Raw genomic sequence first — 8,093 nt, forward strand, 5'->3', positions numbered from 1 at the left:
ATCGTGTGTGTGTTTGTGGAGTGATGTGCATGTGCGATCATACCTTCAGAAAGGAGGTCGAAACGATGTTCTGAATTCCTTTGTACAAATAGCTGAAAACTCCTTCATTCTTCTGAGGAACAGATGGAACAGTTTCCTGTGTGATGGATGCAAGAGAAGAAGAATTGATGATTCATGAAAGATATTTCACTGAAATGGTGATAAATGTTGAGGGTAAGGGTCACTCAGAGGCACATTTTATCGATAATCGTTTGGTATGAGATTCCTGGTGTTGTTGGTAGGATTGGACGAGTGGTAGGATTCTTTTGGAATCGTCCACACGCGAGCACTGGCATGATGTATCAACAACACCAGGAAAGGTGAACTCATAATCCCTTCTGTGATGCATTTGTCAGGTTGAGAATGCAGGTCCGACCCAAAAGAGTACAAATGCTGATCACAGTCCGGTTCAGGGAGGAGTAGGGTCTCAGATCGAAAGATTATCACCAAGATCTCCAGTGATGAACTTCAACTTTCTGGCAGATCAGTTCGCTAAATTTATCCTTTCGTGGAACACTTTATTTTAAATTTACTTCACGAATGAACAACTCATCCTCTGAAATAAATAATCCTGTTCTTCGCCGAAAAACGTCCTCATAACACCCAAACGCGGGATGTCAGACATTGAGCTGCTCAAAGGTTCTACTGCAGGAGATTAATTGTTTGTTGAACCACCATGAGATAGGGCGCCAAGTTTGAGTGTGTTACGTCATAACGCAGTGACATCCACAGGTCGCAAATGCGCACAATGAAAACTTTCAGGAAGCATGCAACGACCACCGCACAGGATCTAAGTGGCCATTGGTGGTGCAATAAGGAAGTAACGGATCAAATGCACCCCACCGGTTCCTTAAAACTGGAGCCGTAAAAGTGTTTCGTTTCCTCAACAGTCATAGATTGGTGCGGGTGGAAACGTGGTTACATATGTGGTTGCCCTCGTCTGTTGGAAAGTGTGGACCTCTTTGTTGGTCGTGCATGTCTGCCTTGGTATCATGGGCAGACATGCACGACCAACTGGTCATGGTATCATTTATGTCCTCCAGGATTATCGTGTGTGTGTTTGTGGAGTGATGTGCATGTGCGATCATACCTTCAGAAAGGAGGTCGAAACGATGTTCTGAATTCCTTTGTACAAATAGCTGAAAACTCCTTCATTCTTCTGAGGAACAGATGGAACAGTTTCCTGTGTGATGGATGCAAGAGAAGAAGAATTGATGATTCATGAAAGATATTTCACTGAAATGGTGATAAATGTTGAGGGTAAGGGTCACTCAGAGGCACATTTTATCGATAATTCGTTTGGTATGAGATTCCTGGTGTTGTTGGTAGGATTGGACGAGTGGTAGGATTATTCTGGAATCGTCCACACGCGAGCACTGGCAGGATGTATCAACAACACCAGGAAAGGTGAACTCATAATCCCTTCTGTGATGCATTTGTCAGGTTGAGAATGCAGGTCCGACCCAAAAGAGTACAAATGCTGACCACAGTCCGGTTCAGGGAGGTGTAGGGTCTCAGATCGAAAGATTATCACCAAGATCTCCAGTGATGAACTTCAACTTTCTGGCAGAATAGTTCGCGAAATTTATCCTTTCGTGGAATACTTCATGATACATTTACTTCACAAATGAACAACTCATCCTATGAAATAAATAATCCTGTTCTTTGCCTAAAAACATCCTCACAACATCCAAACGCGGGATATCAGACTGTGTACAAATGTCATGGGGACCTTGAGTCAGACCTTGAGCTGCTCGAAGGTTCTACTGCAGGAGATAAATTGTCTGTTGAAACACCGTGACATAGCGCGCCATATTTGAGTGTGTTACGTCATATCACCGTGACATCCACAGGTCACAAAAGCACACAATGAAAACTTCCAGAAAGTGTGCAACGACCACTGTACAGGCCAAATGTGGCCGTTGTTGGTGCAGTCAAGAAATAACAGATAAAACGGACCCCTTCGATTCCTTTAAACTGGAGACCATGGAAAGTGTTTGTTTCCTCAACAGTCATAGATTTGTTCTGGTGGGTGTGTGGTTGCATATGAGGTTTTGTGGATTGCTATGTTGATGCGTATGTCGTTGTGCTAGCCTGGTATGAAGTGTGTACATGTTCAGGTGGCTGTGGGTGTCTGCCCTGGTATCATTTTTATCCTCCGGGATTAAAGTGTGTGTGTTTCTGGAGTGATGTGTGTGCGATCATACCTTCAGAAAGGAGGTCGGAATGATGTTATAAATGCCATTGTACAAATAGCTGAAAACTCCTTTATTCTTCTGAGGAACAGATGGAACAGTTTCCTGTGTGATGGACACAAGAGAACAAGAATTGATGATTCATGAAAGATATTTCACTGAAATGGTGATAAATGTTGAGGGTAAGGGGGTCACTCAGAGGAGAATTTTGTCGATATAATCGTTTGGTATGAGATTCCTGGTGTTCTGGGTAGGATTGGACGAGGGGTATTCCATTGGAATCATCCATACGTGAGGACTGGCAGGATGTATCAAGTACACCAGGAAAGGTAAACTCATAATCCGTTCTCTGATGGTATGGACAGGTTGAGAATGCAGGTCCAACCCAAAAGGGTACAAGTGCTGATGAGGGACCAGTTCAGAGTGGAGTCGTGTCTTTGATCGAAATATCATCAACAAGATCTCCATTCATTAACTTTAATTTTCTGGCAGATCAGATCGCTAAATTGAACCTTTAGTGGAATATTTTATTATTAATTTACTTCAGAAATGAACAACTCATCCTCTGAGATATATAAATATGTTCTTAACGTAATAACGTCCTCACAACACCCAAACTCGGGACGACAGATCATGAGCTGCTCGAAGGTTCCACCGAAGGAGACGAACCGTCTGTTCAAGCACTTTGAGATTGAATGCCAAGTTTGAGTGTGTTACGTCATAACGCAGTGACATCCACAGGTCACAAATGCGCACGCTGAAAACTTCCAGGAAGCATGCAACGACCACCACACAGGACCTAGGCGGCCATTGCTGGTGCAATTAAGAAGTAACGGATCAAATGCACCCCACCAGTTCCTTTAAACTGAAAAGCCTGAAAAGTGTTTAGTTTCCTCAACAGTCATAGATTTGTGCGGGTGGAAGCTTGGTTACATATGTGGTTGCCCTCATCTGTTGGAAAGTGTGGACACACTTCTTTGGTTGTGCAAGTCTGCCCTGGTATCATTTGTATCCTCCAGGATTATCGTGTGTGTGTTTCTGGAGTGATGTGTTTGAAATCATACCTTCAGAAAGGAGGTCGGAACGATGTTATAAATGCCATTGTACAGATAGCTGAAAACTCCTTTATTCTTCTGAGGAACAGATGGAACAGTTTCCTGTGTGATGGACACAAGAGAACAAGAATTGATGATTCATGAAAGACATTTCACTGAAATGGTGATAAATGTTGAGGGTAAGGAGGCACTCAGAGGAGCATTTTGTCGATAATCGTTTGGTATGAGATTCCTGGTGTTCTAGGTAGGATTGGACGAGTGGTATTCTTTTGGAATAACCCACACGCGAGCACTGGCAGGATGTATCAACAACACCAGGAAAGGTAAACTCATAATCCCTTCTGTGATGCATTTGTCAGGTTGAGAATGCAGGTGCGACCCAAAAGAGTACAAGTGCTGATCACAATTCGGTTCAGGGAGGAGTAGGGTCTTGGATCAAAAGAATATAACCAAGATCTCCATTGATGAACTCTTACTTTATGGCAGAACATTTCGCGAAATTTATCCTTTTGTGGAACACTTTATGATAAATTTACTTCACAAATGAACAACTCATCCTCTGAAATAAACTAGATGGTATTCATAGAATACTTGCCCTGCGCATTCAACTTGTTGCGAGCCAACTCTTCTGTTTTTGAACATTTTTTTTCTTTGATCCAATATGGCTGCCAGACCATGTGAGCGATTAAATCATAAGTTTATATTCTCCAATATAATTGTTGCATAGATCATGCTCAATACATTTCAAACTGATCAGACTAAGCGTTGTCCCTGTCGAATTATGGTCATAATTATGGCAACAATGACGTCATCGTTAACACCTATTCCCCATATGGAGTTCTTTACAATGAGCCATGTTTCCATTTTTTCCATGTAGCGGTTTTGGAGATATAGAGGTGCAACATTTTTCGGTTTTTCCAAGATGGCGCCTGTACCACATGACCTATGACGTCACGATCATCATTTAAATATTCTACAGGAGGAGGTGCTCCTATGGTGAAAAATTGGTGCCCATCAGACCAACAGTTGCTGAGAAAAAAAATTCACAATGATTGGATAAGTGTTGTACTTGTCGAATTATGACATCATATCGAAGGCACTGATGACATCATCATCTTATTCCCCAAGGGCAGTACTTGACAATGAGCCATGTTTCAATTTTTCCCATGGAGCGGTTTCGGAGATAGAGGTGTAACTTTTTTTCGATTTTTTCCAAGATGGCGTCTGTACCACGTGACCTATGACGTTATAATTATCATTAAAAAATTCTACAGGAGGAGCCGCACATATTCTGAAAATTTCGTGTCCATCGGACTAACAGTTGCAGAGGAATTTTTGTTTTATTCATACTGATCAGATCAAGCGTTGTACTTGTCGAATTATGAAGTCATAATTAAGGCGCCGATGACATCACCATCAACATATCTTATTCCCCATGGTGAGTACATGACAATGAGCCATGTTAACAAAATTTCCATTGAGCGCTTTGGGAGATTTCGAAGTGTAACGTTTTTCCAAGATGGCGTCCGCACCACGTGACCTATGACGTTATAATTATGAATAAAAAAAATTATACAGGCGGGGGAGCTTCTATGGTAAAATTTCGTGTCAATCAGAACAACAGTTGCCGAGAACATGAATTTTTTAAATGCAGACACGTACGGCACACACACGTACGGCACATGGCACACACACGTACGGCACACGTATGCGTATGAATGCTTAACCCCGCTTTTTGCTTCGCGAGCGCAGGGTAATAATCCTGTTCTTAGCCTGAAAACGTCCTCACAACACCCAAACGCGGGATGTCAGACCTTGAGCTGCTCGAAGGTTCTACCGCAGGAGATGAATTGACTGTTGAACCACCATGACATAGGGTGCCAAGTTTGAGTGTGTTACGTCATATCACAATGACATCCACAGGTCACAAAAGCACACAATGAAAACTTCCAGAAAGCATGCAACGACCACTGTGCAGGCCAAATGTGGCCTTTGTTGGTGCAGTCAAGAAGCAATAGATCAAACGGACCCCTCCGATTCCTTTAAACTGGAGACCCTGGAAAGTGTTTTGTTTCCTCAACAGTCATAGATTTGTTCTGGTGGGAGTGTGGTTGCAGATGTGGTTTTGTGGATTGCTATGTTGTTGTGTATGTGGTTGTCCTGGCCTGGTATGAAGTGTGTACATGTTCAGGTGGCTGTGCGTGTCTGCCCTGGTATCATTTATATCTTCTGGGATTAAAGTGTGTGTGCGTTTCTGGAGTGATGTGTGTGTGATCATACCTTCAGAAAGGAGGTCAGAACGATATTATGAATGCCATTGTACAAATAGCTGAAAACTCCTTTATTCTCCTGAGGTACAGATGGAACAGTTTCCTGTGTGATGGACACAAGAGAACAAGAATTGATAATTACTCAAAGATATTTCACTGAAATGGTGATAAATGTTGAGGGTAAAGGGACTCTCAGAGGAGAATTTTGTCGACAATAGTTTGGTATGAGATTCCTGGTGTTCTGCGTAGGATTGGACGAGTGGCATTCTTTTGGAATAATCCACATGTGAGGACTGGCAGGATGTAAATTTACTTCATCAATGAACAACTCATCCTCTGAGATATATAAATATGTTCTTAGCCTAATAACGTCCTCACAACACCCAACCTCGGGATGGAGATGGAGTCCTCACAACACCCAAACCGCAGGAGATGACTTGACTGTTGAACCACCACGAGATATATAGAATGCCAAGTTTGAGTGTGTTACATCATAACGCCGTGACGTCCAGAGGTCACAAATGCGCACACTGAAAACTTTTAGGAAGCGTGCAATGAACCGAAGTGGCCATTGGTGGTGCAGTCAAGAAGTAACGGATCAAACGGACCCCTCCGATTCCTTTGAAGTGGAGAGCCTGAAAGTGTTTCATTTCCTCAACAGTCATAGATTTGTGCAGGTGGAAGTGTGGTTACATATGTGGTTGGCCTTGTCTGTTGAAAGTGTGGACACACTTTCTTGGTCGTGCATGTCTGCCTTGGTATCATTTATGTCCTCCAGGATTATCATGTGTGTGTTTCTGGAGTGATGTGTGTGCGATCATACCTTCAGAAAGGAGGGTAGAAGGATGTTACAGATGGTTTCACACAAAGACCTGGGAATGTCTTGGGGCTCCACAGACACAACCTTCTGTGTGATGGACACAGGAAAACAAAAATTGAGAATTAATGAAAGATATTTCACCAAAGTGGCCACAAATGATCAGTGTTTCCTCAACAGTCATAGATTTGTTCTGGTGGGAGTGTGGTTACATATGTGGTTTTGTGGATTGCTATGTTGTTGTGTAGGTGGTTGACCTGGCTTGTTATGAAGTATGTATATGTTCAGGTGGGTGTGCATGTCTGTCCTGGTATCATTTAAATCCTCTGGGATCAAAGTGTGTGTGTTTGTGGAGTGATGTGTGTGCGATCATACCTTCAGACAGCAGGTCGGAACGATATTTCAGTTATTAAGAAAACAATAATTGATTATTAATGAAAGATATTTCACTGAATATGGTGGTGGAGAACTGCGCAACTCCTCATCCAAAAAATATCCCATATTGTCTGCGTCTCAAATAGCCTCTCCTGATCAAACTCCTACCGCATGGCTCCTCGTGCGGACCCGTTTTAACTAAATGTGGAGGTGTGAAAGGCGGGTGTCTGGCACCTTAAAACCAGGCTTGCTCCCGGTAGGTGGAATTCGTTAGCCTTGGCCGGCAATCTGCCTCGAAGAAGGACAACTCTGATCCCAAACCCGGGTGGGTTGAGCTCGTTAGACTTGGTTGGTAGTCTTCCAGAAATGGGGGTAGAGGCACTGTTGTCTCAAAGCAGACTAGTTTACCCCTCCCAGCCCTTTTTGTTCTGTGCAGAGACAACTTTCTTCATTTGTCTTGTTTCATTCCAAGGGGCTGGTTGTTCTGATTTTGTTTTCTTTGTTTAGCCCCCACCTCGAGTGGCCCTATAGGCTTTGTGGTGGGCAATATCCCATAAAAAAACTCGAAGAATGCGATTGTCGCCAATAGTCCCACAAGGGGTAGATGCCCTGGTTCACTGTCCAAAAAATAGAGGTTTGATTTAAATCCCTTCAGCTGTTCTCAAGTATCATATGACAGGTTTCACATTGATCGGTGAAGCAGTTTCAGAGAAGGGATTTTGTTTAAATATCGGCGTTCAAGCTAATATGGCTGCCACACCATGTGACATAAGACTTTTAAAAATGTACACTCTGCATATGTATGGGTAGGAGATCACGTTTGTGAGGATTCGTGTTGATCGGATAAGGTTCGTTTTTCTATCCAAGATGGCTGCCAAAGCACGTGACCTACGACATCATCATTTTCAAACTATATGCAACAGTGCTGTTATATGATATTTGTAAAATTCCGCATTGATAGGGTGAGCGGTTTTGGAGATATAATTATTTAATATTTTCCTTCAATCCAATATGGCTGTCAAACCATGTGACCTATGATGTCATAAATTTAATATTTCAATGCAAATGGGTCAGAGATCATGTGCATGCAATTTCAGATTTTTAGGATATGGAATTCGATTTAAACATTTTTGGCTGGTATACCACTTCACCTATGATGTCATCATTATCATGCTTTTGTTCCCCATTGGGAGTACTTGACAATGTGCCAAGTTTCAAATTTTTCCATTCAGCAGTTTCCGATAAATAATTTTTTAATTATTTGCTTTTAATCCAAGATGGCTGTCATACAACGTAACCTATGACGTCACAATAATCGTGCAAACATTGTGCATGGGTGTCA

General features: G+C 42.4%; 1 long non-coding RNA gene across 1 annotated transcript; it reads right to left on the bottom strand.

Moving 5' to 3' along the window:
- Positions 1-3,311: 3,311 nt before the first annotated feature.
- Positions 3,312-6,649, bottom strand: LOC137411251 (uncharacterized). Its single transcript, XR_013624862.1, has 3 exons — positions 6,383-6,649; positions 5,570-5,662; positions 3,312-3,391 (listed from the first exon to the last, which is right to left on the bottom strand). It is a non-coding gene; the product is annotated as an uncharacterized LOC137411251 (long non-coding RNA).
- Between the last annotated feature and the right edge of the window lie 1,444 nt (positions 6,650-8,093).

Source organism: Myxine glutinosa, chromosome 10 (assembly GCF_964187855.1).
Source record: "Myxine glutinosa chromosome 10, kmMyxGlut1.1, whole genome shotgun sequence".
NCBI lineage: Eukaryota > Metazoa > Chordata > Myxini > Myxiniformes > Myxinidae > Myxine > Myxine glutinosa.